The following is a 20,076-nucleotide window of genomic DNA, read 5'->3' on the forward strand; positions in this document are numbered from 1 at the left end:
GAGGGAGAAGGAAAGGTGGAAAATTATCAGAAAGCTTTTCTGAAGGAGAAAAACAAAATATTAGAATATTAAAAGCATTTGCAAATATAAAAGAGACCAATGAAGGAACCAACTTTAAATCTCAATGATCATAAAAGAATTTTATATAGAATGAAGTTATTGGCAGATGATACATCTGCTAATTTTGCAATTATATATAATTATATTTCTATTACATAGAAATATAATTTTAGAATATAAAAATATAATGTCTATTATATTTGTGGAGGAAAACAATCTAGATCGATTGTATTTTAGCTACTATTGAATAGAACAAACTTCTGTGTAGCATTGGCAGTATCATACATTCATCCCTAGGCACTCTGTGGTAGCACATTAGATTTCCTGGCCATGGAACCTTGAAATGATATAATTTCTTTGTTGGTGTTGCTTCCATGGTTCCATCAACATTATTATCCATTCGGGAGAAAGAGTTTAGAACTGACAGGAAAAAATGCAGCTCTGCAATACATAAGCTTGGCCTCAAAAACAGTGAAAGGATAAAAAGTTGAAAATTAATTTATAATAAACTCTGACTACTGAATGTAAAGTGTTTAGATAGCACCAAGTGAAGGAAAAATAAATAATAATTTCAGTTAGCCAGTCTAGGTAATGAAGATACCAAAAGTGGCACGATATTTTATTGTCTGTCTCAAATTAACCAAATAATTTGAAGCACTCCATTTTCCTTTTGTCTAGATAAGCACATACTAAGTACTCATGATCTCTCTCACATCAGGTTAGTCCAAAATTTAGAAAGGAGACAGGTTAACAAAGGGTATATTTGCCATTCCTTTTGAGGTTGACCCAGATAACTTTGCTCTCCTAATTCAAAGTAAAACATGTAAATTCTCTACTACAAACTATTCTCTGTTCCCTCAAAGTGGGGTACTCAGGAAATTATATTGGATTAAACAGATACAAGGAGCAGAGGACTTGAGAGGAACAAGGCCTGGGGAGAAGAAGGAGGAGGAGGAGGAAAAGTTTATAGCTTTCAAGAAATAAAGAACATCAGTAGCAAAAAAAGTCGAATAATGAAAGAGAGAAGTAGAAAGGGCATGGAATTTGAAGTCAGAAGATCTAGGCTTCAGCCCAGGCTGCCATTTACTGCCTGTCTTTTGGCAGGTCATTGAAACTTTCTGGAACTCAGTTTCCTCATCTAGCACAATAAAAAGATTCAATTCAATGATCTCCAAGGTCTCTTCTAAATCTAAATCTATGATCCTTGGAAAGAACAATTTTAAATCAAAATGCCTATGAGACTCTGGACTAGTAGTTAGAGAACATAGCTAAAAAGGCTGCTTCATTCCTCCCTCCCAATGTGCTTATAAATACTAAGACAAGTAATGGTGGCGGCAGTTATGGCTATATTAAACTACCAGCTCAACTTTCTCAAGTTGACTGTCAGAATTCCTCATCAAAAGGTCCTCTAGGAGAATGAAAACTAGGTAATGCACTGTTAAGAGACTGTTGAACGTCACAGGAAGGTCACTATGTGACTGGAAATGACTTAAAGATCCTCTTGCCCACGTACACCATGGCCTATTCACCTATTCACCTGGGTCAGCTCTCCAGATCTTCTCATCTGTTCCTTATGTTTTGACACTTCTTAGAACATTGTGTGAAAACACTAAACCTGTGACAGCAACATTGTGTGAGAGTACTAGCCTGAAAAAGTGAACTTTTATTACCTGCTGTCCATGAGCATGGAGGCATTTTTTGATTGGCTACTTGAAGAATGCCAAGTGAATTGGGAGTAAACCAGGCATTAAAAAGGGTATTTAAGCTCTTGCCTTTGGTTAAATAAATGGAGAACTTGCCATCTTTGCCTCCCTGCTCTTCAACATTCACCTGAGAACTTGACTGCAGCTGGACTGAGTCAAGTAATAGGTTATGAGTAAAATATAAGTTAGCTGGCTGGCACACAACATATGATGCTCAGCATGGGGCACAAAGGCATGAAACAAGCTTATTTCGGGGACATCTGCTCTAAGTCCAGGAGAAGGACTAAGCAGAACCATGCATCAAAGGACCTAGACTTTGGGCTGTCATACAAGCCAGGAAAAAGCTTCCAGGCAACATCCCAGAGTAAAAGACTTCGGAGAGGTAACAAGTTAGTTGTTATCATGTGGCAGAAATTAGGGGTAAAAAGACAAGGATGCTTGGTAACCCTTAAAAAGATTAGAGAATTTTTGAAAGTAGCAGAAAAAGTATCCTCTTGGTTACATGAAGAAGGGAGTCTGGATCCAGACAGATGGAAAATCTTTGGGGAACAGCTTTCAGAATATCAAGGAAGCAAACCAGAAGAATTTACTCTTATAAAAATGGATTTGAGCACTCCTATTAATGTAACAGAAAATAGGCCATTTGCTGTAGAAACACAGACTACTCCCAACAGGAAAAAAAAAACTCCTGAATGGGGAAAAAAAGAGATATGGCCTCCAAACCAAGGATATATCACATACTGCTTATCACTCCCTAATCTAAGGGAGTTACAACAAAGAAGTGTGGAGGAACTTGAAAGTCTAGTGGAGAAACTTCAGCATTACAAAAGGCCATCAAAATGCAAGAGAAAGAAGACTGGGGAACAGACCCTTGGAAGTGACTCAACTGATGCTTTTATTGCTACATCTTGTGCCAGCTGTCTATGGACAAGAGATAAATGGGACAAATGGGATTTAATACAGGGCTTATTTTTGCGCACCCTTCTTGGGCTAGAATAGTTTCATTGAGGGAAGACTTTTTCCTGAGACTGGGAAAATCAGATTTCATCTTTTGAATGAAGCCTGTGCTTATGGCTAGTATCTCTGTTAATAGAGTAGCTAACTTTGAATTTTGTAAAGTTGCTCAAGAATGCATTCAATTTTTTTTGATTGACTATTTGAAGATTTTCATGAATATATATGAGGTTCCTCAAGAAATCCTGATTTTTTTTGACCAGTCTTAATTGGTGCATTCAAAAATATATAATATAAATATATGTGTGTATATGTGTATTTAAACAGCAATAGAACATTTTACATCACTCCACTGGACTGGAGAAGTGGAAAAATGTTTCTATATTTTGAGATTTTGGTGCTGGCCAGGGTGTCCAACAATCTCACTCTGATAAGTTTGAAATCTTTGTACAAAAGAATTGTTTCTGTGTTTGTGTTTTTTGTCTAAACTTCTATGTGGGTGTGTGTAATTCAGATCTGAAATAGGTACAGTTACCTGAGTTAAATGTTCCTTCTTTTAGTTTGGGTTAGCCCCTTACTAGGGCTAAGCTTTTGTTAACCTAATATTGATTGATAGCTGAATTCAACTTATGTTAATTGAGACTTTAAGGTTTAGTAAATGTAGACTTCCTGCCCTCAAGAGGCTTTGAAAAGAAGGAGGGAAAAAGGCCTCTACCTTGTGTTTTAAAAAAAAGGAAAAACTATAGAGAGCTAAATCAGAGAGTAATTTAGGTACCTTTGACATTTCAAAGTATTTGACAGTTTTGTAACAAGTCTTGTGAATTTATATGTTATTAGGAAGGAAACTATAATTGGGAGAAATTCAATGTCAAGGAATTTGGGAATATTGAGTCATATAATTATTATATTTGCTGATTTCTGAATTTTGTTATCTGATTTGTTTCAATGTTAAAATCGATATTGATAAGACATTATCAACAATCTCACGAGGCCTTTTGTTGGTAAAGGAAGAAAGTTTGTAATAATCTTTGTCTCATACTTGTTTATGGAAAGAAATATATATGTATATGTATATTATATACATATATGACTAAAAGTAAAATCTACTTAACATGTTAGTTGAAAGTAAGAAAATGATTTAAGGTTATTTTGGATATGACTTTTAGAATTCAAGAGAAGCATAAAGAAGATCTTGTAGTTATAAAAAGGGCTTTTTAGCAAACTGAAAATACATGTAATTGAATTAAGGAAAACATAGGAATATTAAAACACTCCTTCAAAAACAAAAAGGGGGAGTATATGATATGTCAGCCATTAGATTGGATTATGCAATTTAAGATTGAATTATGCAATTTATACTATAAATTTTTTGAAATTTGACTCTAATTGGCTTACTCCAGCTATGAAATCTTGGGGAATTAAATGGTGCGAACAGACTAAGCGGGTGTTTTAAGAAAGTCAGTATGAATACCCTATGCAAGAAAGGGTAATGTGGAAAGATAGGGAAGGAAAGTGGATGGGACCCAACTAGGTAATAATCCGAGGGCCAGAATATATTTCAACAGGTAATGGAAAAATCTGGGTTCCTGAAAGGAATGTCCACATTATCACTGAAAGAGAGAACCAACATGAGGAGGAAGAAGCACAGGACGGGTTTGGCACTCAATCTGCCAATTTGTTTTGGCAGAACAGTGGAAGACACATGATTAGATAGAAGAGATGAATTTTCATCATGTCAATGTCAGGGATATTGGGGTCTGTATGTAGTGTAACAACAAGAAGTAGTCAGAGACCCAAAAACCTTGCCAATATCCTGTTACATGGGGCATTGGAAAAGAACATGTTTATCCACCTTTTTTAGATTGTTATCTAAAAATTGTTATAAGATCACTGATGATTTGTGATTTAGTCATAGCATATTATATCTTTATATGGTGGGATGGAAAGTTATTGCTGCAATGAATAATGTCACTGTTAGTGCTGAAGATGCTATACTAAGAGGTAATTGGACTACGGCAATTGGACTATGATGAGAAATTTAACATAAACTTGTAATTGCACAGTGTTTGGGAAAATAGCAAATGACATTGATGATGCTTCAAAACAAGATCTCAAAGAAGCTATTGTAACTATTGGAGATGAAGTTGATATGTTAGAATTTCAATACAAACTGAGAGATGTGGTTATAGATTTATGTTTTTTTTGTATGACCAAAATAAAGTCAAGATATTATTGACTGGTTTGATAAACTTCCAAGTCCTACAATGATTTGGAACCTCCACATGCATGGTATATCAGTGATGGTAATGTTTATGATCATTATCTGTATCATAGTGCCTCTCATATGATATTGTCTGAAAATAATCCACCCTCTTGCAGATGGCTTACAGGAAATTTGCCTCAAAAACAAAAAGGGGGATTAGTAAGAGACTGTTGAGGGTCACAGGAAGGTCACTGTGTGACTGGGAATGACTTAAAGGGGTTCTTACCCACGTACACTGTGGCCTACTCACCTGGGTCTGCTCTCCAGATCTTCTCATCTGTTCCTTATGTTTTGGCTCTTCCTAGAATATTGTGTGAAAACACTAAGCCTCTGATAGTAGCATTGTGTAAGAGTACTAGCCTGAGGAAGTAAATTTTTATCTCCTGCTGTCCATGAGCATAGAGGCATTGTTTGATTGGCTACTTGGAGAATGCCACATGAATTGGGAGTAAACCAGGGTGTAAAAAGGGTATTTAAGCTCTTGCCTTTGGTTAAATAAACAGAGAACTTGCCATCTTTGTCTCCTGCCTCTTCTATGTTCACCTGAGAACTTGACTACAGCTGGACTGAATCAAGTAATAGGTTATGAGTAAAGTTTAAGTTAGCCGGCTGGCACACAATGTACCAGGTAGAGTGCCAGACCAGGTGGAAGAAACACTTATATTCCTGAGTTCAAATCTGAACTCAGACACTTACTAGTGACCCTGGGCAAGTCACTTAACACTGTTTGCCTCAGTCTCTTCATCTGTAAAATGAACTGGAGAAAGAAATGGCAAACCACTCTAATAGCTTTGCCAAGAAAACTCCAAATGGGGTCCCATTTTCATGACTGATAATGACTGAACAGTAGCAACTAGAAGAATAGCAAGAGTACTAGATACAAAGCCTAGATTTCAATACAACCTTGGACAATCTTATCCTCTCTGAGTCTTAATTTCCTTAAGTGAAGGATGAGAGGGTCAGACTAACTCTTAATGTATTCCAAGCATGAAATAATTTAGTCAGTTATGATTTTTCTATAAAATACAACTTGATTAAAATAAAGTATCAATATGAATTACTGACAGGGGCATCTGCATTACAAATTTCTACTGAGGAGAAAATTTTCAAGAAAACCAATTGTAAATTAAGGAACTTCTCTCACTTAACTATCAGATAGTCCTGGGTTTCCTTGTTTTCTTTGAGGGAAAATTTAACTTTTTCCTCATGTAAAGGCCTTGGGCCTTTGGCAGGTCCATAGTTCCTGCTAAGTTATTCATAGCTCTTTTCCAATCACTGCTGATTCCTTGATGGAAGTCACTTCTTATGTTTCTAGCCAAGATTTAGCAGTCTCTAATGAGTTTCCTTTCTAATCTCAAAGAAGTCTTTAAAGTGTCTTTAATTCCACCTATCATTAAAAAAAATTCATTGATGAAAGTCTATTACAATACAATAGACCCTACCCAACGAACACTGAAATACCTCTACTCCATCCTGGACTAAGTGCACTCCATGAAGCTATGTAAACCCAATCTAAAGAAGTAATTGTGACTAAGATAAATATATATATATATATATATATATATATATATATATATATATATATATATATATGTATAAATAGAGATAGAGATAGAGATAGAGATTATATCTACCATCCCTACAAATTTGCTTGGTTCATTCAGAATTTTTTTCAAGTGCATATTTTATGATTTTGCTCTTAGTCTGCATAAAACCTAGTGGTGGATTTTTTTCTTCAGTTGGGAAATAGTTTCTATGGCAACCAAGTTACTGCTTTCTTCCAAATGATCACGTAAATTTCAATATAAAAGTTATTTTACACAGAATAGCTAAAGACTATGTTTTCACTATCCTAGGGGTTCCCTACTGGTCCCTTTTCCCTTAACACTTTCCTAAAGCTCCAGGCCTGAGATTATTTTTAATTGTAATTTATAGAAATCTATTTTCTTTCTCCTTCTTCCTCTACATTGGAAAAAAGAAAAGTATGATGCTTCTAACAATGAACTTGAGATTTCTTTAAAATGCCAAACTTTTGTTTCTTTCTTCAAACATTTTAAGGAAATTAGAAGATACAGAATAAATTTTTAAAATGTTTATTTATTGGTATCTTGGTGTTAGGTGCTTCACCTCTATCTAGCACCTCTAAGAAGCAACTAGGGATTGATAAGATAGATAGCCAGGGGAAAGTCTGTCTCAGAATATACTATGACAAAATAATTAAGAATGCTTAGGAGACATTCATAATTTAACAATGTAACACAATAAACATTTATAATCACTTAGCATGTGCAGGGCACTGTATCTCAGACTTGCTTAGTATAGCAGAATCATAGAGTGAAAGTTGGAAGGGACTTAGAGACCATCTAGCCAAACTCACCCCTACCCCAGCTCCACTTTTACAGATGAGGAATGAAAACAGAAATGACTTGCCCACAACAACACAGAGAATAAAAGCAGAGCTCTGAATGGAATAAAGGGATTAAAATCAAAAGCCAGATAGGGTCATATATTTTCCCTGAAATGACTCTAATGCTTCTTTCTTTTTCTATTCTTTCTCCCATCTTTTCCTATTAATTTAAGTATCATTACTATGGAGACAGGTGGAGCAGAGGATAGTTCTGGGCATCGGGAAGACTCATCCTCTTCAGTTCAAATCTGACCTCAGATATTTACACAGTCATGGGACCCTTGTACAAACCACTTAATTTAATTTCCTTATCTGGAAAAGGAAATGGCAAATCACTCCAGCATCTTCATCAATAAAGCCCCAAAGGAATCAAAAAGAAGTGGATATGACTGAACAAAAGCAAAAAATCATTTCTTAGCTTCTTTTTTTGTTTGTTTAATTTTTTGTTTTTATTTACAAGGAAGGCATAGCATTAAGTGACTTGCCAAGGTCACACAGCTAGGTAATTATTAAGTGTCTGAGGCCCTATTTGAACTCAAGTCCACCTGACTCCAGGGCCAGTACTCTATCCACTGCGCCACCTAGCCACCCCTTAGCTTCTTTTAATTAGTTAAACTAACCTATTTCTGAAGCAGCAAAAATTATTTCTAGGTTCTTTCCCAATGTTGTTGTTGGCTTTTCCCAAATGACTGCATTGGGTATTTCTGTATATTCCTATTGACTACAAAAGTCTTAAAATAATGCAAGAAGAATGAATTGATGTCACAGAAAACATTGAGAAGTGGAATAATGAGGCAAAAGACCTTATGATAGGGATTTGAATGATTGATAGTTATCAAATCCTATAGAGGGGAAAATCATTGCTATCACTGCTACCATTCCTATTCTCTATCAATGACTAGTGAAAAAGGGAAGACACAGATTGTGTGATGTATCATGAAATTATGCACTTTTAGTTAGCGGCGTCAACTTAAGTGAGTGCCAGATTTGAAAGAGTGTGGAGGGAGAAGAGAGGTGATAGGAAAAGGAAAAGGAAGGAGACAAAGGAAGGACAAATGAAAAGGGAAAGGTTGTAGAACTGTTTTAGAAAAGAATAAAGAAGATGATATTTATATGGAGCTAGGCCCAAAGGGCTATAAAACTGTACATACCCTTTGACTCACAATACCACTATTAGGTCTGTATGTCAAAGATCATAAAAAAGGGAAAAGAACCCACATATGCAAAAATATTTATAGCAGCTCTTTTTTGTAGTGGCAAAGAATTGGAAATTGAGGAGATGTCCATCAATTGGAGGATGGCTAAAGTTGTGGCAAATGAGTATAATGGAATACTATTGTACAATAAGAAATGATGAGCAGGCAGATTTCAGAAAAATCTGGAAATACATACATGAACTGATACTGAATGAAATGAGTAGAACCAGGAGAACTTTGTACACAGTAATAGCAACACTGTGTGATGATTTTTTAAAATTTGTTTTTTGTTTTTTCTTTCTTGTGGTCTTCTCTTTTGTTCTGATTTTTCTTTCACAGCATGACTAATATGAAAATATGTTTAAAATGCATATACATGTAACTAGATTGCTTGCTTTCTTGGAGAGGGAGAAAGTAAAGGAGGAAAGGAGAAAAAATATAGAATTCAAAATCTTAAAAATTGAATGTTGAAAACTATCTTTATGTGTTATTGGAAATAATAAAATACTATTATTTTTTTTAAAAAAGACTATAATGGGGGCAGCTCAGTGGCACAGTGGATAGAGCACTGGCCCTGGAGTCAGGAGTACCTGAGTTCAAATCCGGCCTTAGACATTTAATAATTACCTAGCTGTGTGGCCTTGGGCAAGCCACTTAATTAACCCAATTTGCCTAGCAAAAACCTAAAAAAAAAACCTATAATGCTTGAAGGAAAGGGCAGGCACAGTCAAGCAATGACTAGATAGCCTGAGATCCAAACATGATCTTAGGGAGTTTTGTCTTTCGTGCCAATACCATTTAATTCCAAATGTTATTATAATCTTATTTCTGTCAATAATGGTGAGGGTGTTGGATACATGCAACACTTATAATGTTAAAGGACTTAAATTCTGTCCTTCCCTCTTCTCCAAAACTTAGAGGATCAGGAGAGTGTGGATTAGATGATATCAGAATTTTGGAGGCTGCAAAAGAATAAAAATAACAAGAATAAAGGTTAATGTGTATATAGCTGACTATGGGTCAGATACTGTGCAAAGTGCTTTGTTTCTTCCTTTTTCTCCTTCCTTTTTTTTTCCCATCACTTCTCTTCTCAAATTATTATCTCATTTGATCCTTACTGAAAGATGTGATTCATTAAGATCTCCAGTCTATTCCAATTAGTATTAATCAGTCTTATCTTTTACATATAAATTATATAGGAATAATTAGAAAAGAAAGGTTCTTATAGTAGTCCTCTTATAGTAGGCCTAATGTTTACTATTTATTTACCAGTTCATTACTTATTTACACACTTGCACAATCACGAGAATGCTAATAAAGATATCTACCTTTATCCTGTCTTATTCAAATTCCACTTCCATACACAGCATAGAAGGAATGCCTTGATGCTTTCAAAAATTCCTCAATTTATTTGTGTATCACCTGACCAACCCCTCTTGACCAAGATGAGCAGATCACCATCTTATAATCACTTGATCACCAGAGATGACTCTAACCTTGCCCATCTTAATTTTGACCACAAGAGCAAGGTCTAACAACCAATTAGTCGGTATTTACCATAACTCTTTTGCATATTTGAGCATTAAACCCTATAAGAGTAAAGTCTTGAGGACTAGGGGCATCTCTGATCACTGAGAAAGATATGAGATCTACTTCATTCGAGAGGACAATGGACTCTATAATAAAGTGCCATTGGCTCAGAACTCTGCCTCAGCTGAACAACTTTAACTCCACATCACAAAAATTCTGGGAGGAAAGTGCTAATGTTGAGGAGCTTTGGATGAGTAGAGAGGAATTTGAAATCAGAACTTTGAAAAGGGGATATGATGGTTCAAAGGAGAAGAGGAGAGAATCTTTTATGAGAACTGTGCTGCTTGATCCCTTGATAATATGGTGCTTTTGGATGTAATAAGGGTGAGATAGGGAGAGTATAAGTTAATCGGTATTTACACCTTTCTGAGGTAGACTTGTGATCATTGTCACACCTCAGGTACTACAACTTCTCCTAGTAAGTAATACCTCAGAGAAGAGAGTGATGGAGCAGGTAAAAAGGAGACAAAGTAAGAAGTGATCATATTTTAAGAGGGAAAGATAGAGTGAGGTTACTTTTTTTTTAAGGTAATCAAGGTTAAGTGACTTACCAGGTCATACAATAGTATCTGAGGTTAGATTTGAACTCAGATGCTCCTGACTCCTGATGAGCCTATCACCCTCCTAGGTCATTGTCTGAGTCAATCAGTGACAATTCTCTTTGGATCCTACTAAGTAGGGTTGGCCCTAAGCTGGCAGATGGGTGGTGACAAGGCATCTCATTTGTTTGGGAAGATCTCCTGTTCTTGGCAATAAGCCAATCAGTTCTCTGTGAAGAGATTCCAGAGGTAGAGAAAGGATAAAAGTTTTGCCCAGTCCTCTGATAACTGCATAAATAAGACTGAAAAGAGTTTATTCCTTGTATGACAGATGCTCCAGCTTCTACTTATGGACATTTGTTCAACATTCATGCTTCTTAGCCTATCTTTAGCATGGGTCATTCTTCTACTACCACTATGACATCATTCTGGAGCCACCTCCTTCGGGGACTAATCTTAGCCTTTTGCAAATTCTACTAAAGCATTCTTCTATCTGTGGGGCAGAAGCTCCTGATACACTTTCCCCTGTGGGAACACAGGCTATTCTAATGGACCACCACCTGGCAGGAGCTAGCATGCCACCCTGAGAGATAAGGTGCGCCAGAGTCCTTGGGAGCTGGTCTTTCCACCCCACAGCCCAAGGGCACAGGACACAGCTGTATTTTACCACCTCCCCCCCAATGTACCCCCTTATCCTGTAATGCAAGTGCAGCAGACCCTTCTTACCACATCCCCCCATTACCTCATTTTCTTTGTTCTACCCCGGAAGACCTAACAGTATATATGTAGAAGCTAAGCAGTAATAAAATTGAGCTGGAGGCATAAGGCAGTGTGGCTTGACTCCTTATTCTCAGCTCCCCTCCGGGAGGGAGGTTGTCACTGTTAGGGCCCCAAGGTGAAGCAAGCCGCAAACATTCCCCCTGAAAAAAAAGAGATCAAAGGGCTGCCCACAGAAGCTGCCCATTGAAGGTCTGATCAAAACTGGATATTCTCTGACCAGAATTTTGGGTGAATTATTCTTCCCATCAGTTTCAAATAGAATAGCATTAAAGACTGGAAAGACCTTGAGCTGAAAATGGCAACATCATACCATGTTCACCTGTTTCTTCATCAGTGACCTGACAGATATAGTCAAAAATGTCTAGCCAGGAAGTAGATGAAGCTGGAATAAGCTGCTCTGATATTGTCTTTCCATTAGTTGACACTGATCCTTATCTCGAATACTCAAGGCAGGGATTACATAAAAGTCTGAACTCATGCCTTGTTGGTCCTCACAACACTGATTGCTTTGGTATTATTAACTAGATTTAGTTCTTTGACCAGCCTGTATTTTGGATTTTATAGACATGGATGAATTTCCTATTTGGTTCAAGGTTTATCCACATGGATAGCACAATTGATGCTCTAATTACTCATATCTCTAGCAATCAGATAAACATTCAGCTCTCATATTCCCCATGACCTTCTTCTATTGGTATCTATTATTAATGGCTCTAATGATAGCTGACATCTATGTTGCATGTGGTACCATCAATACTCATCCTGGGCAGGGACAGTGAATCCTGGATACTATTTGTGCCCCACAGATGAACTTCTTGAGAAGATAAAGAACTAAAGTTCAAGTAACAACAGTGAGATGGTAGCATCTTGGCTGAGAGATGTCTTTTATATATTATTATGAGATGACTCTTCATGGAATTCACTCAATGGAGCACACAGGATCTACAGAAATTCTTTCTCTTTTGAAAAACTATGGATTTTTTTCTCCCTTTAAATAAAAGGAAAGACTTAATAAAAAAAAAAACTTTGGGTTTAATATCATGTTTTATGAAGTTCCCCAAACATATTCTAGAGATTTCTGAGAATGAGATGTCAGAAAGAGAATAGGACTATTCCTTTGATAGCTTTAGGGAATGTGGCAAAAGGGAATGATAAAAAGACAGGAAAAAGGAGAGATGGAAAGGAAGGAGGGGAAAAGAAAGAGGGAGAAAGAGTCAGAGAGAGAGACAGAAAGTTAGGGACAGAAAGAGAGGGGATGAGAGATAGAGAGGAAATGGAGACAGGAAGAGGGAAGGGAGCAAAAAAGGGAGAAACAGAAAGAAAGAAGAAATAAAGATAGAGATAGAATCAGAGAAGAAAAAGAGATGAGTAAAGGGCAGGAGATAGTATGTTGGATTCAGAGTGAGAAGAGAACTAGGTTCATTCATCCCTGATATTTTTACTAGTTTATGAGATCTTGATTGAGTCTCTCATCTCTCTCAGCCTCAATTTTCTTAGTTGTGAAATAAGGATAGTATCTCCCTATATCAAGTTATTATGAAGTTGAAATGAGGCAGTGTATGAAGAGCACTTTGTAAAGTTTGAAGTTCTATATTTGTTAACTATCTTTATTCTGGATTACTTGGGAGAGGGAAGGATTCACCTTCCATCTGGTGTAGACCCATGTCTTGTTTGATCTCCAACCTACCAAGGGAAGAGGAGAGTAAAGTGGGGGATGTGTGTGTGTGTGTGAATGTGAGTGTGTGTGAATGTCTGTGTTTTTTAATGTGAGTGTGTGAGTGTATGTGTGTAAATGTGTCTGTGTGTTTTATGCAATGGTGGCCTTCCACTGCAGAGTGTAGAGGGAGGGAGTAAGAGGGGAGGGAAGGAAACAGTTCAGAATTTAAGATGTAACAAAAATTTTAATTGCATATATGTATGTATATATGGATGTGTGTATTATCCTGCAGTATCTAGTGTCAGGGAGAACACCTTTCTTCCTGATAGCTTTGATACAATTAATTAATAGCCCAGGTTCTATATTTAGAGTCAGGAATGCCAACAGAGAAATGATCTCTCTAATCACTTAATTCACCAAGCACAAACAGATACAAGACACAGATGCTGGAGATACAAATTAGAGACATTCCCTTAAAGAGATTTTTGAGTCATCAATCTCTCCTCTTTATAAGCCTCTCCTCTCTACTGAGTTCCATAATGGATACTCTGGAGTTTTTTTCTCCAAAAAGACCCTGGTTTTCCCATGTCTTATCTAAAGCCTGTGTTGCTCTCACAGGTAGCTTCAATAGGTTCCAGGAGAGAGAGAAAGAAGATAGAATAATTACAAGAAAAGAAGATGAAAAGAGAGAAAGGAGACAAGAGGCAGCAAAGGAGAAAGCAAGCAGTCACAAAAGTGAATCAGAAAGGGGAAAAGGAGCAAACATTAAGGCTCAGATATAGAGCCCTCTATGAAGGTCAATATAGAAGTTACTTAGAAAGGAAATTTTTTTTATTTTGTAGTTTTCATGGTTTTTCTTTTGAGGGTCAGTATATGCTACTTAGAGAGTAAACTCTTATTTTATGCTAATAATATCTATTTACTGGTTTTGTGACCCTGAATAAGTCATTTAAGCTGTCTGCCTCAGTTACCTTATCTGTAAAATGGACATAATAATAGTACTTCTATCCCAGGGTTGTTGTGAGGATCAAATAAAATAATATACATTTAAAAAATATATAAATGTTATGCCAATAATAACAAGTTATGATAACAAGCAGTGGAATAGAGTTGAAAGAGCACTAGACCTACATTCAAAGGACTTGAGATTGAATAATTTTGTTTTTCAATTAACAAAAAGTTTTCTTTTTCTCCCAACTATCTTCCCAATTGAAAAAGAGAAAACAAAACCCTTGCAACAAATAAGCAGAATTATGCAAAACATATTACCCCCATAGACTATGTCCAGAAATTTTTCTCTCATTCTGCATTAAAAGGACTATGTTTCCTTTGTCAGGAGATAGCATTCTTCGTCAGTCCTGCAAAATCATTAGTTATTAGTTATCAATATTTTTAAATCCTTTAAAAATTGTCTTCATATTGTTATTTTGTTACTCTATTATATGTCTCCTGGTTCTGCTTATTTCACTGTTCATCAGTTCCTATAAGCCTTTACCAAGAATTGAATTGAATTCTGGCTCTTAAGACTTCTTTTATGCATAATCTTGAGCAACCATTTCTTCTTAGTCTCTTTATCAGTAAAATGAGAATGTGTGGTGGAGATGGAGTTCAATTAGATGAACTTTCTAGTTTCTAAATAAAAGATTTTAAATCCCACGAATTGTTTGGTTCATAAAACATTTCTCTATGATTTTGGCTTGGGAATCTTCAATTGGCCCAATCCCAGTCTTACCCTGCTTTCTTCTCCCTATCTTTCTTCTCTAACTTCATTTAATCCCAGACACCAGAGTTCCTAGTGGCAGATCTGCTGGGCTTGTATCCTTAGAAGACTTATGTTTGTGTCTGAGTTCCAACCATTGCTAGTTTTAAAATATTTGGAAAGCATAGATTTTGATGCTTTCAGTACCAATTTACGAGGTTAATGTGAGGAAAGCAAAGCATTCATTGTGAGTCGCCACAAAAATGAAAGTTTAAAACATGCCAACCTAGCTGAAGCACTAGCACTTCAAAGTAAAGACAAAAGGGAAAATGTACCAGAAAAGGGAAACCACCACCTTGAAGATCACTTTCCCTCAAACTTTGATAGAACCAGCTCAGGACCATGGCCCCAAGAACCTTAAGTACCATCCAGACCCCTGGTTCAGCTTCTAGTCCGTTGCCCTCGGCCACCATTGAAGGGAGATACCCCTGTAGAGAGGTAGTAGCATGGCTATTGTTCCTGAAGGCCCCATCAAATAGTTCACTTGAAGAAACTGCTATGAAAAAGATGCTCTACCATCTGTTTTGCTGCTTCTAGGAACCATGAAACTATTCCATCTGAATTTCAGTGAAAACCTTCCATATGTGCTGTCTCTTAGACTGGAATAGGAGCTCACTGAGATCAGGGAATACCTTTTCTATTGGTATTCCCATATTTGACTTACTCTGCTTAATGAATATTCATTCATTATTCATTCATTCATTCATTCATTCATTATCACTGTAATTATGTTCTAGTCCAGCATGTCTTCACTCATACAAGAAATTATCCCTGTCTTAAGATTAGGCAACTAGAAACCTAGGAGGTAAGGAAACTCGGCCAAAGTCACACAGCTAGCAATGACAACTTTAGATAATCACTTCAGTTTTTTAAAAAATCCAAAATGTATTACCCTGCTGTGACAGAACTAAAATAGAAGAGAAAATGTCAAGGTATGGTTCATATTTGTCATCTCATTTTTTCCCCAGAATTATCTTTAACAATCTCTGAGTTGAAAGGACTCATGATGAAAAAAATATTATCCACCTCCAGAGAGAGAATTGATGAACTCTGAGTACAGATTGAAACTTTTTTTCATTTTATTTATGTCTTACTTTTTTTTTTGCACATGGCCAATATAGAAGTACATTTTTCATGGCTTCACATGTGTCATGTCACATTGGGTATTATATTGCTTGTCTTCTCAATGAATGGGAGGGGCACAGGGAAGGAGAGAATTTAGAACTAAAAATGTAACAATGAATGTTCAAAAAATAGAGAACAAATTAATTTTTTTAAAAAATGTCTAAAGTTGGTTGCCACTCTGCAGTATTAATGTATTTACAGATAGAAATACAAAGACAGAAAGAACTTAATAAACTTGCCACACACACTGAGGCCACCCAGTCAGCTAGTTGCAATAGGAGGAATTGAATTCCAAAGTTCCTAGCTCCCTGGACAGCGCTTTTCATTTGAAAACCATGGTGAAATTCTTAAGATGACTCACAGAAAGAAACATGACTTCCAATGTGGGGAAAAGCTGACAACTGAAAAAAGAGAAGAGCCCAGTGCCCCCACTCTGAAGAATATTGTGACATCAGAAAACCAAACAAAATAATCACAGACCATATGTATGGATTGCAACTTTGACCTTTAGCACAATCCAATTTTTAAGAAATATAGAAAAGAAATGATATCACCAACCTTCTGCAGGAATCCGTGCAGAGAGCCCACCTAAGGCAGGAGATGCTAAATGATGTGCTTCAAAGGCCTATGGTCACTTGGTGCACAGCTAAAATAACCAGGCATATACATGGAAAGAGGCCACATAGACAACAGGTCCTGAGATTTAGTGGCAACCCCACTAGACTTGGTGTCAGAAAACCTAGGCTAGATTTGGTCTGGTCTTCAACACTTACTGGACTCTAGGATTGAGCATATTAGTTATGATGACATGACCAGCAACTCAGGGAACTGCTCTGAGGTCAGATCCTTCCTCCATCTGTAAAATGGAGGTAATGACACTTAAAATACCTATGTATGAGAGACAGTATGATGAGTGGATAAAAGACATTATTTGTGCCAAGAAGGCCTGGATTTTAATTCCATCTCTGACCTACACTGGGTGTGTGTTCCTGACAGGTCATTTAATTTGATAGTATCAAGCTCAAAAAGAAACAGAAGTCATCAAACTATATTCAGAAGGTGCAGTATGGTCAGGATGTATTTTGACACAGTTTTAAAAAGTAACACTATGTTTAATTATAATTTTTAAATTTTATCAAAAATTTCTCAATTGTATTTTAATCTGATTCTGGCCACACTTGGGAGGTTTGCAAGCTATATGAGACCTGTGGGGCAAGGCTGTGACAATTCTGTTTTAAGCAATTCTCTCAAAGTTACAACCAGCATTAATAGGAGTTTAATCACCTAAACCATGAAACCATAGGTTGTTCAGTCATGTTCAAATTTTTATGATCCCATAGACCAATTGTCCATGGAGTTCTCCTGAAGAGACCCTGGAGTGGTTTATCATTTCCTTCTCCAGATTTAGTCAGGATTAAATAACTTGCTTAGGGTCACACACAGCTAGTAAGTGTCTAAGGTCACATTTGAACTTTGTTTTTTCTGGTCTTTCTGACTCCTCTATCTACCACATCACCTTGATGCCTTGTATTCCTTATATAAGATCATAAATTTAAAGTGAGAAAAGACATCAGCTATCTAATATGATCCTTTTGCATTGCAGATGAGAAAACAAAGAAGGTAGGGCAGCTAGATGGGGCAGTGGATAGAGTGAAGTGAGGAGGACCTGAGTTCAAATTCAGCCACAGACACTTAATAAATTGCCTAGCTGTATGACTTTGGGCAAGTCACTTTATCCCATTGCCTTAAATAAATAAAATTTTTTTAAAAGAGAAAGAAAATCAAGAAGGTAAATGACTATTTAAGTTTCTCAAGACTTCACAGGTAGTAAATGAGAGACCAAGATTAGAATCCACAGTCTTTCTCCAAACCCACACTAAAGTCCGAAAAAGCCTTAAGGCACTGGAGCAAGTACTTAGTGAGGTCTATGTATAAGATAACATGGCATGGTGGAAAGATTAGTAACTTTAGAATCAGGAGAGAAATAGATTTGAGTCCTGGTTCTATAAAGTTCTGTAGAAATATGAGTCAGATATTGGGAAGGAGAGTATATAAGTATGTATATGATCCCTTCCTTATAAGGAAATCACATTCTTATTAAGACAATGAAAATGGCATATTAAATGCTTTGTTGTTACTTAATCACTTTTCAGTTGTCTGACATTTTGCGACCCCATTTGGAGTTTTTCTGGCAAAGATTTTAGAGTAGTTTGCCATTTCCTTCTCCAGCTCATTTGATAGATGAGGAAACTGAGGCAGAGTTAAAGACTTGCCCAGGGTCATACAGAGAGTAAGTGTCTGAGGCCAGATTTAAACTCAGGAAGATGAGTTTTCCTGCCTCCAGGCCCAGAACTCTATCTCCTACCTCACCTAGCTGCCCCATACCATATAAGATACTTTATAATTAAGTACTACATTATTTGGTCCAGATTGTAAGTAATTCTGTTCAGAGAAGAGGGACAGTAATGAGTACTAGAGAATTTCAAGAAGACTTAATAAAGCATTCCAGCTGAACCTTGAAGAGTGAGCCTGAGTAGGCCCTGCAGAATCTTTCCTAATTATCTCTACTGTATTGGCACCACAAATTTTGACCCACCAAAAAAAACTACTACTACCAAAATACCCCTTAGTAAGCAGAAATCTGATTCTCTTCTATTTCTGTCCCTGTGCCTTGTTCTTACCAGCTCCAGTTGACTTTTTTCCTCTAGTCAGGATCAGGCAATACTGTTGAAAGGAAAGAGCCTTGATCAAGGGAATATATAAAATTAAGGGACTAAACTAGTACATTAAAATTTTCATAGCTTTAGTATCTGTGAATGAGTAAACTAGATAGGGTATAGGGGAAGACAGTCCAAGCAGGTCACAGAAGCTAAGTCTCTGAAGTGAGAAAGCATAAAAGCAAACACATGCAATATGTAGATCTAATCAATCCTGCTAATCTTTTCACTGTCCCAAGATTCCAGAGAACAACACTTCATGTCTTCCCCCAACAAACTGCCCTACTGTCAAAAAAGTATTTACCAGTTAAAAAGTTCATCCTGGACTCTACCTTTGATTTTTTTATGTAAAAATTGAAATCTCTATTCTCAGGATAAATGGAGAGTGGATTGATTGTTACATAATAGATACTTATTTAATATTTAGAAATAGGTAGGATGCAGGGGAAATGAAGAGAATTTGAATGTAACAGAAAGAATTATTTGGGTGGAGATGTAAATTGACTCTTGAGATGTAAATTGACTTGAAGTAGAGAATTATGATTGTAACAGAAATAATTGTAATCTTGGGTGGGAACCCTCCCCATTCTTAAAGTGTCATTGTTTAATGTAAAATTTGTACCCTGATCACCTTGGGTTTTACCCTCTACCTAATTCCTGGTCAAGTATAGGGAAAGGGGGTTCACCTTTTACCCTCTGGATGAGAGGCAAGACCTAAATGCCTGAGCTGGATTTCAGTTCAGGGCCTGCTCAGTCTTCTCTGTCAATGGCCCAGCCAACACTGCTTGGCTACTCTTTTATCTCTCTCTCTCCCTAGCCCTTCCTATGTCTTATAACCTTTTTAATAAATGTTTGTTTTATTTCCACCCATGCTTCCCCAAGTCTGAATAATGATTCCTCATAGGCAGAACCAAACCCAGCAGCTCCAGGTAGATAGAGTGTTAAACTTGGAATTAAAGATTTGAACTGATTTCTGTCTCCCACATGTACTAGATATATGACTTTGGACAATTCACTTCATCCCTCAGTTTCCTCATCTGTAAAATGGGGGTAATAATTACCCCTACCTCCCAAGGTTGCTGTGAGAATTACTATATAAATGCTAGTTGCTATTAGTGTTATAAATGTTTGTTAATAGAATTGAAAGAATTCCAAATGTCCCTTTAACCAAAAAGGATTGTGATATAGTAAATAGAAAGATAGATGTGCACAGGTTCAAGTCTTATCTTTGATACTTGCTATGTGAATCTGAGGAAGTTGCTTATCCTCTCAGAGTTTCAGGCAACACTTCAAGGCTCTAAGCTCAGAGAAGGGAGTTGACCAGAA

General features: G+C 36.7%; 1 long non-coding RNA gene across 1 annotated transcript in view; it reads left to right on the forward strand.

The window, feature by feature from the left end:
• Nucleotides 1-12,404, forward strand: part of LOC141501606 (uncharacterized) — a 99,391-nt gene extending 86,987 nt beyond the window's left edge. The window contains exon 6 of the long non-coding RNA XR_012472277.1: nucleotides 12,299-12,404. This is a non-coding gene — a long non-coding RNA (uncharacterized LOC141501606). The remainder of the gene's footprint in view (nucleotides 1-12,298) is intronic.
• Nucleotides 12,405-20,076: the final 7,672 nt, after the last annotated feature.

The sequence above is a fragment of the Macrotis lagotis genome, chromosome X, assembly GCF_037893015.1.
Source record: "Macrotis lagotis isolate mMagLag1 chromosome X, bilby.v1.9.chrom.fasta, whole genome shotgun sequence".
NCBI classification, from domain to species: Eukaryota; Metazoa; Chordata; class Mammalia; order Peramelemorphia; family Peramelidae; genus Macrotis; species Macrotis lagotis.